This window comes from Cavia porcellus, unplaced genomic scaffold (assembly GCF_034190915.1).
Source record: "Cavia porcellus strain 051 isolate PalLab524CR breed Dunkin Hartley unplaced genomic scaffold, mCavPor4.1 scaffold_21, whole genome shotgun sequence".
Lineage (NCBI taxonomy): Eukaryota > Metazoa > Chordata > Mammalia > Rodentia > Caviidae > Cavia > Cavia porcellus.
In genome coordinates, this window is record NW_026947504.1 from 31,522,904 (window position 1) to 31,533,042 (window position 10,139).

At 41.4% G+C, this 10,139-nt stretch overlaps 1 non-coding gene across 1 annotated transcript; it reads left to right on the top strand.

The window, feature by feature from the left end:
* Nucleotides 1-8,383: 8,383 nt before the first annotated feature.
* Nucleotides 8,384-8,491, top strand: LOC111753777 (U6 spliceosomal RNA). The gene has a single exon (XR_002788562.2). It is a non-coding gene; the product is annotated as a U6 spliceosomal RNA (small nuclear RNA).
* The last annotated feature ends 1,648 nt before the right edge of the window (nucleotides 8,492-10,139 follow it).

Here is a 10,139-nt window from a genome sequence, read left to right on the forward strand (position 1 = left end):
TTTTAATAAGATGTGATCCCAGCTATTGATTCTGTGAAGTAGTTCCATGCAGTTTGATTTCTGTTCATGAATTCTCTACCTACCCCTATGTCTTCAAGATTTCTACCTACTTTGTCTTCCAACAGATTTAGTGTTTCTTTTTTAATATTCAGATCTTTGATCCATTTAGATTTTATTTTAGTACATGGTGATAGGCATGGGTCTAGTTTTAGTTTTCGGCATATGGAGAGCCAGTTTTTCCAGCACCATTTATTAAAGAGACTGTCGTTCTTCCAGTGAACATGTTTGGCCCCTTTATCAAAGATAAGGTGGCTGAGTGTGTTTCTAGTCGTGGTTGTATCTTCTAATCTATTCCATTGATCTTCAGCTCTGGTTTGATTCCGGTGCCATCTTGATTTCATTACAGTAGCTTTTAGTAAAACTTCAAGTCAGGGATTGGGACACCTCCTGCCTTGCCTTTGCTGCTTAGAATTGCCTTTGCTATTCTAGGTCTCTTCTGGTTCCAGAGGAATTTTAGGAGTGATTTCTCTAGATCTATGAGGTATGTTGTTGGTATTTGCATTGGGATTGCATTGAATCTGTATAACAGTTTTGGGTGAATGGCCACTTTTACAATATTTATTCTTCTTATGCATGAACAAGGGATGTCTTTCCATTTTCTGAGATCATCTTCAATTTCTTTTTTCAGGGTATCATAATTTCCCTGTGTAGATCTTTTACTTCTTTCATGAGATTAATTCCAAAGTATTTAATTTTTTGGATGCTAGTGTGAAGGGTGTGGCTTCTTTATTTCTCTCTCCGTAATTTTGCTGTTAGTGTATAGAAATGCTATTGATTTTTGAATATTGAATTTTATCCAGCTACATTGTTGAATTTATTTATTATATCTAGGAGTCTTTCAATGGAATTTTGGGGGTCTTCTATGTAGTATCATGTCATCTGCAAATAATGATAATTTAACTTCTTCTTTTCCTATCTTTACACTTTTTATTTCTCTCTCTTGTCTAATTGTTCTGGCTAGTATTTCCAGTACTATATTAATAGGAATGGTGAAAAGGGACATCCTTGACTTGTGTCTGATTTTAAGGTAAAGGCCTTCAGTTTTTGGCCATTTAGTATGATACTGGCGATTGGTTTGTCATAGATGGCCTTTTTCATATTGAGGTCAAGACCATCTATTCCAATTTTCTGTAAGGCTCTTAACCATGAATGAGAGTTAGACCTTATCAAAAGCTTTTTCTGTATCTATAGAAATGATCATGTGATTCTTACTTTTGGCTTTATTGATATGGTGGATTACATTTATTGATTTACATATGTTGACCCATCCCTGCATGCCTGGTATGAATCCCACTTGGTCATGGTGTATGATCTTCTTGATGATTTGCTGCATCCTCTTTGCCAATATTTTATTGAGGATTTTTGCATCTGTGTTCATTAAGGAGATTGGCCTCTTTTCTAGTTGGTCTTTCTCAGGTTTTGGTACTAGAGTAATATTTGCTTCCAGGAATACTTAGGAAGGATTGCTTCCTTTTCGATTCCACTGAAGAGTTTGAGGAGTGTCGGCATTAGGTCTTCTTTGTATTTCTTGTAGAATTCTGCAGTAAATCCATCTGGGCCTGGTTCTTCTTTGTAGGAAAGGACTTAATTACATTTTCAATTTCATTAATAGAAATTGGGTTAATCAGTAGTTTTACATCGTCCTGACCCAGCTTTGGTACTTCATATATTTCTAGGAATCTGTTATTTCTTCTGTGTTACCAAACCTTTGAGAGTAGTTTTCGAAATAGGTGTTGATGATGTTCTATATTTCTACAGAGTCTGTAGTGATTTTGTGTTTTTCATTCCTTATTGCATGAATTTGAGCTTTTTCTTCCCTTTTTAAAATAAGGTTGGCTAGGGGCTTATCAATTTTATTTATTCTTTCAAAGAACCAACTTTTTGATTCATTGATTTTTTGGATTGTTTTCTTAGTTTCTATTGCATTAATTTGTGCTCTGATTTTTATAATTTCCTCTCTTCTTTGGGCTTTGCTTTGGTCTGGACTTGCTCTTCTTTTTCTAGATGGTTCAGGTGTAACATCAGGTTATTTATTTGTATTCATTCTGTTTTCCTGATACGGGAACTTAGTGCGATAAATTTTCCTCTGAGGACGGCTTTCATTGCATCCCACAGATTCCAGTTAGTTGTATTTGTATTTTCATTTGTTTGTAGGTATTGTTTAATTTCTTCTTTAATTTCTCCTGTGACCCACTGATTACTCAAGTATGTGTTATTCAGTTTCCATGTGTTTGTGGGATTTTTGCAGTATCTTTTATCATTGACTTCTAATTTCATGGTACTATGATTTGATAACATGCAAGGGATAATTTCAAATCTTCTGCATTTATTTAAATATGTTCTGTGAGCTAATATATGGTCTATTTTAGAGAATGACTCATGTACTGCTGAGAAGAATGTGTATTCTGATGTTGTTGGATGGAACACTCTGCAAATGTCTATCAAGTCCATTTGTTCACAGGTATGATTCAGTTCTTTTATTTCTTTGCTGATTTTCTGTCTGGTTGATCTGTCCCTTGGTGGCAATGGTGTGATAAGGTCTCCTGTTATAATTGGGTTACTGCTAATTTGATGTTTCATTTCTACTAATACTTGTTTTATATAACTGGGTGCTCTGGATTTTGGTGCATATATTTTTAACACTGTTATCTCTTCCTCTTGAAGTTTTCCCCTAACCAGTAGGTAATGATCTTCTTTATCTCTTCTGATCATTAGTGGTTTGAAGTCCACATTGTCTGCAAACAGAATTGTTACCCCTGCTTTTTTTTTTCACTTCCTGTTGCATGAAATACTGTTTTCTACCCTTTGACTTTCAGTTTGTGAGTATCCTTTTGGATTAGATGGGTTTCTTATAGACAGCCTATGGTTGGATTTTGTTTCTTGATCCAGTCTGCCAGTCTGTTTCTTTTAATTGGTGCATTGAGATCATTTATATTAATGGTTATAACTGTTATATGTTGGTTTATTGTTGACATGTTATCTTTCTGCTGTTGCATCTTTATCTTTCTGTTCCATTTAATTGTCTGCTTTGCTTAGTGGTTTTTTCCTAAGTGTATCTAACCTGTCTTTCAGTATTCTTTACAGGGTTGGCTTGGTGATCATGAAGTTCTTCAGCTGTTCTTTGTCATGGAAGTGTCTTATTTCTCCATCCATTTTGAAGGATAGTTTTGCAAGGTACATCAGTCTAAGTTGGAAATCATTTTCCTTTAGGGTCTGAAATACTTCACTCCATGCTGTTCTTGACTTTGTTGTTTGTGCTGAGAAGTCTGCTGTGATTCTCATTGGTTTTCCTTTATGGGTGATCTGTCTTTTCTCTCTGACAGCTTTTAGTATTCTCTTCTTTTGTTGGATTTCTAGGATGGTGGTTATTATATGTCTGGGTGTAGTTTATTTTTGTTATGGCTATTTGGGGTTCTATATGCTTCACTGATGCTGATATCAGTTTCTATTCTCATGTTTGGGAAATTTGCATTTATTACTTCTCTAAATATCCTCTTGACATCCTTTATGTTGTCCCCTTCTTTTATCCCTATCAATCTTATGTTGTTTTTCTTTGCATCATCTTGCAGCTATTGAATTGCTATTTCCTGATTTTTTTGTTATTTTTAAAAGATCTTTCCTTTCCTGTTCACTAGCTGCAATGTTGTCTTCAAGGTCTGAAATTCTATCTTCACTTCCATTGAGGCAGTTTTTACAACTTTCAGTGGAATTTTTGATTTTCTGTGTATCTCTTTGTATCTGATTTATGTTTGTTTCTTATATTGTTTGTTTCTGTTTGTTTCTTGTATTGTTCATCCAGGGATTCTACCTTTTTGTTCAGTTCCTCCAATTTTTTAACTGTGTCTTCTTTAGATATATTCATCATCTCTTTCATTTCTTTTATCATTTCTTATTTTACCTGGGAGATTATTTCTAGTTTGAATTCCTTTAAAGCTTCCCAGAGTTGCTTATTTATTTCAGTTGCTATTATGTCAGGTATTTCAGGTATATGGCATATGTTTTCTTCTACGTACATAACTCCTAAGGTTTCTTGGGATGTGCTGGAGGTTTGAGATTATAATTTGGTGTTTCATTTTGTCATTTTCCTATATTTCTGTGCTTCAAGTGTTATTCCAAGGCTTCCCCAAGGCCTATTGGAAATCTTCTTCTATGTCCTCAGCTCCTGGGACTCTGGCTGCCCGGTTCCCCAGATTGAGAGTGGGTCACTGGAAGTGGGGCAGGCCAGCTCAAGAACCACGGAGCTTGTCCAGTGTAGCAGGAAGCTGGGATGGTCCCTGTCTGGAGCTGAGTGAGGAACCCAAAGTAGCTGGGCTTGGGGGATGTTGCGGAGATGTCGATGTCCGCTCCCGGCCGGCAGGAAGGACACACGACAAAGTCTGGTAGTGGACAACCTTTTCTTTTTATTTTCCTTCTCCGTACAGCCTGCCCTGGGATCGCTCCCAGCCGAAGCCTCCTCTGGTCCGCTCCCCGCGGCTCCTTTTGTGCTTCAGTCTGCCCCAAAGCCTCTACCGGTCCTCTCTCCGCGGCTCCTTTTGGGCTTCTACTTCCGGGCTTCTATCTGGCTTCTACTTCCGCCCAGGGGTGGCACCGGTATATATACGGGTACAGTGTCCAATCATGTTAAAGTAAGCAAGGCAAGCTGATTGGCTAACATCATCAGTTGCCAGGCAGACTATATTGTTGAGCGGGTTGTTTACGCGGTAAGCAGGAAACTAACATATTCGATGGGAGGGGTAATCTACCCCAGGCTTTGCTCTTTACCACAGGCCGCACGTCCGCCAAGTGAGGCGACCTATCACAGACGCGGCTCCCAACATCTCCCCCTATTTTATTTTTTATGAATGTGCGCATCGTAGCCCTTTCTGGACTGGGTGCAGAGGCTTATGCCCTATGCGTAGGCCCACCGTAGGTCCTTGGCTTAGACCCTGGTCGGCCGTCCCATGGTCTGCCAAGGCCCTGAGGCCCTCGTCCTTTTTCTAGGGCCAGGCACAAACTGGACGGAACCTGGATGCACACAAGCTTGCACTCATTTCCTCTCCGTAAAGAAAATCCCCTCGGAGAGAAATTTAGACCTGGGCAGCATCTAACAGTCCAGCGGCTTACGTGCAGGATGGGGTAGGGCCTGTCTTAGGTTGAGTCATGCTGGGGAGGCATGCTCTTACCCGTCATTGACTCTCCTACCCAGCTATGTCATAATTTTTTAGAGGAGGAGTGTGGGAAGCTCACCACCCCTAGACTCGGTCGTAGGCTAGGCGAGCGAGCCATGCATATGCCTGAGGATCTTCTTGTCCATTTCGGGCTACCGCTATTTCTATTCATCTTGTTGGTTGGTCTGTGATGGATCTCCGGTAGGGCAGGTCTGATCTTCAGTCGAGGGCTTTGTCGCCCGTGTCAGTCTCTCCGGTACCCACAGTGGTTCTCGTCCCGGTTCCTGTGGGAAAACACAAACCGCGCCTCGGTTCCAGCTGACCACTGGATCCGGGCCCATCCATTGTCCTGTCAGGACATCTTTTCACTTCACCCACCCTTTATGGTTGGGGGAAGGGTTGCAGTGCTCCACAGCTGGGGAGCGATTATCATTATTTAAATTTAAAAAATTGTGTGTGAATAGTGCCATGGATAATCGTGCCTTTGGGGCCAGGCCTTGGCCTACTCCCCCTTTTTGTTTTTTATTTTTTATTTTTTATTTTTTATTTTTATCTTTTTCATTTTTTTTTTTTTTTTTTTTTTTTTTTTTTTTTTTTTTATTGGTACCAGGGATCGAACTGGCGATTGCCTGCTTACAAGGCAGGCGCTTATGCCGCTAAGCTAAATCCCCAGCCCCCATAGCTACTTGTACAGGAAATATCCCGTAGGGGCCACTATCTATCCCAGGTGGATGTACCTCATGAGACAAGCGTCCCCCCTGCCAAAGCCGCCTGTAAAAATACCGACCCGCCGGCGGCGGAGCATAAGACAGCAGCCGTGATTGGGCGGAAAATGGGGGCCCGTGCATCACTTCCTGTTCTGGCGAAAGGGGAGAGAGCTCCCAGGCGGCCGCCTCGTGGCGAGGAATCGCCTCCGGAAAAGGCCCCCAAGGTGGGGCGGAAGGCTTCGCCTCCCTCTCGCGCCGGGGAGCGCTCAGGAGCTCTCTACTCCTCCGCAGACCAGGTTGAGCAGAGCGCAATTCGCGGGGCAACGCTGGAAAAGAACCCTGCGACTCCTTATTGAGCGATTTAGGCTCCTGACAGCTAGTCTCTTTGGCCTCCTTGCCATTCAACTTTCCCTCGTCCTCGGAGTCAGACGACTCCGAGGCTAGAGCCCCGTCCTCCTCCTTAGCATCCTTGTTCCCCTTAACGGACCCCTCTCGGGAGCTCCCTGACTGGGCCTGCTCAGATACCCTGCGTACTTTTGTAAGCTCTTGAGAGCTTTCTCCACAACCACCCTCGCTCTTAGTGTTGCTACCTAACATGTTTCCCATCTTTTAATATGTTACTCACCGCGTGAGGCCCAAGGAATCCGCCACTTACGCGTGAGCCTGAGGGGAGTCTAAAAGCCCTGTAGGTGCGCGCCACCCAGAGCCCAGGCTTATCCCCAACTCACCTGTCTCGCAGCTCTGTACTGGAGCGTTGTCCACTTCCACGTCTCGGGGGTGATCAGTCCCCGGGCGGGCCTCCAAATGTCGATGTCCGCTCCCGGCCGGCAGGAAGGACACACGACAAAGTCTGGTAGTGGACAACCTTTTCTTTTTATTTTCCTTCTCCGTACAGCCTGCCCTGGGATCGCTCCCAGCCGAAGCCTCCTCTGGTCCGCTCCCCGCGGCTCCTTTTGTGCTTCAGTCTGCCCCAAAGCCTCTACCGGTCCGCTCTCCGCGGCTCCTTTTGGGCTTCTACTTCCGGGCTTCTATCTGGCTTCTACTTCCGCCCAGGGGTGGCACCGGTATATATACGGGTACAGTGTCCAATCATGTTAAAGTAAGCAAGGCAAGCTGATTGGCTAACATCATCAGTTGCCAGGCAGACTATATTGTTGAGCGGGTTGTTTACGCGGTAAGCAGGAAACTAACATATTCGATGGGAGGGGTAATCTACCCCAGGCTTTGCTCTTTACCACAGGCCGCACGTCCGCCAAGTGAGGCGACCTATCACAGACGCGGCTCCCAACACGGAGACACTCACCCCAGGCCACCCAGCCTCTGGAATGGATGGTGCCAGCTTACTTCCCTCTCATTCTGCAGCTGGGAAATTCAGTGGCGAATTCTCTTCCTCCTTTGGAAAGGTTTCTCAGGCACCTGACCCTCACATGATGAGAAAGAGCTGCTTTTCTGCATGTGAACATGGACTGCCTTCTCCCCAGAGGCAAAATGGGATGCAGAAGAAAGTATTGATTTTTTAAAATTTATTGGTACTATTTAGATATATATAATGATCACCTTCATTATAGGAAACTGGTACCCCTGTATGACACATCTTGGTTTCTCTCTTTTCCCAGTCTCCTTCCCTTCCTCCAACTTCTTTTTCTTTGCTTATTTACAAAACTCTGTTTCCATTTTATCTTTCTTTTATCATTTCTTGAAATATTGATTATGATACAACTAAAACTATACTGTAAGAAATAGGAAAAATGGTCAGAATTACCTTATGTTCAGACTCTCTTTGCATTGAGAATCCTTCTGTTTAAAATGTAAGTGTAAACCACGAGAAAAACAGACACCTCTAACTGATCCTTAAGGTAAAAACCAGTGCATCTACTGTCACTGAGCCTGAGGACCCCCACCCGGCAAGGCTCCCAAGCCAACCCTAACCAAAGCTCTCACCCACCCCTGTCTGATTTATGCAAGTCCTTAAGGACAGTATCTCTTACAGGAGGTAGATGGAGAATTTGACCCTACTTGTGTCCATGCATCCTCTTCTCTCAGTGACTTCAAACGGATCAGAAAAGATCTGGGAAAGTTTTGAGGTGATCCTGATAAGTACATTAAAGTCTTTACTCAGACCTGTGAACTATACTGGAAAAATGTAACATTACTGTTAAAATCAAACAGCGACCTCTGATGAGAGACAAGCACATTTACAAATTGGTATTACATTCGGAGATGAATATCATATTCTTAATTTTAATAGGTCAGAAGACAGGTATCCAGGGGGAAGGCTGGTCCCTACTTCAGCCTAAATGGTCCCTACAGAAGATCCCTAAGGGCCTACCAACCAGACAAGAGATTAGAATAGGAAACATCTTCAGACAGGTATACTTGGAGGTCTGGAGGGACAAGACTAAGTTACCCTTCTGTTACTTTAAATCGTCAACTGTTCTTGAGGAGAAGGATGTGAATTCCTTCCCTTTAGTGCTCACTTCTGCAGCACATACACTAAAATCGGAATGATAACAGAGAGGATTAGCATGGCCCCTGTGCAAGGATGACATGCAAATTCGTGAAGCATTCCATACTTTTACAATACTTCATGCAACAGGAACTGAAAAAAAAAAAGCAAGGGCAGGTATTCTGTTTGCAGACAATGTGAACTTCAAACCACTAATGATCAGAAGCGATAAAGAAAGTCACTACATACTGGTTAAGGGCAAACTTCAAGAGGAAGAGATAACAATATTAAATATGTATGCACCAAATTCAAGAGCACCCAGTTATACAAGGCAAGTATTTACAGAAATGAAAAATCAATAAGAAATAACAAAATTATAACAGGAGACCTTATCACACCATTGACACCAAGGGACAGATCAACCAGACAGAAAATCAGCAAAGAAATAAGAGAACTCAATCACACCTGTGAACAAATGGACTTGATAGACGTATACAGAGTGTTCCATCCAGCAACATCAAAATATACATTCTTCTCAGCAGTGCATGGGACATTCTCTAAGATAGACCATATACTAGCCCACAGAACATATTTAAATAAAAGAAAAGAATTGAAATTATCCCATGCATGTTATTGAATCATAGCACCGTAAAACTAAAATTTAATGATAAAAGAAACTGCAAAAACCCCACAAACACATGGAAATTTAGTAGTATACTTTTGAGCAATCAGTGGGAAATTAAAGAAGAAATTAAACAATACCTACAAGCAAACAAAAATGCAAATACAACTTACTGGAATCTGTGGGATGTAATGAAAGTAATCCTCACCAGAAAACTTATTGCACTGCATTCCCACATCAGGGAAACAGAACAAATACAAATAAACAATGCGATGTTAACCTCAAACATCTAGAAAAAGAAGAGCAAGTCAATCCCAAAGCCAAAAGAAGGGAGGAAATTATAAAAACCAGAGCACAAATTAATGCAGTAGAGGGTAGGAAAACAATCCAAAGAATCAGTGAATCAAAGAGTTGGTTCTTTGAAAGAATAAATAAAATTGATAAGCCACTAGCCAACCAAAAGCTCAAATTCATGCAATAAGGAATGAAAAAGGCAAAATCACTACAGACTCTGTGGAAATACAAAAGATCATCAACACCTATTTCAAAAACCTCTACTCCTATAGGTTTGATAACACAGAAGAAATGGACAGATTCCTAGAAACATATGAAGTACCAAAGCTGGGGCAAGAAGATATAACACTGCTGAATAACCCAATTTCTATTAATGAAATTGAAAATGTAATTAAGTCCTTTCCTACAAAGAAGAACCCAGGCCCAGATGGATTCACTGCAGAATTCTACAAGAAATACAAAGAAGACCTAATGCCGACACTCCTCAAACTCTTCAGTGGAATCGAAAAGGAAGCAATCCTTCCTAAGTCATTCCTGGAAGCAAATATTACTGAGAAAGACCCAACTGAAAAAGAGAACTACAGGCCAATCTCCCTAATGAACACAGATGCAAAAATCCTCAATAAAATACTGGCAAACAGAACGCAGCAAATCGTCAAGAAGATCATACACCATGATGAAGTGGGATTCATACCAGGAATGCAGGGATGGGTCAACATATGTAAATCAATAAATGAAATCTACCATACCAATAAAGCCAAAAGTAAGAATCACATGATCATTTCTATAGATGGAGAAAAAGCTTTTGATAAGGTCCAAAACTCATTCATGATAAGAACTTTACAGGAAATTGGAACAGATGG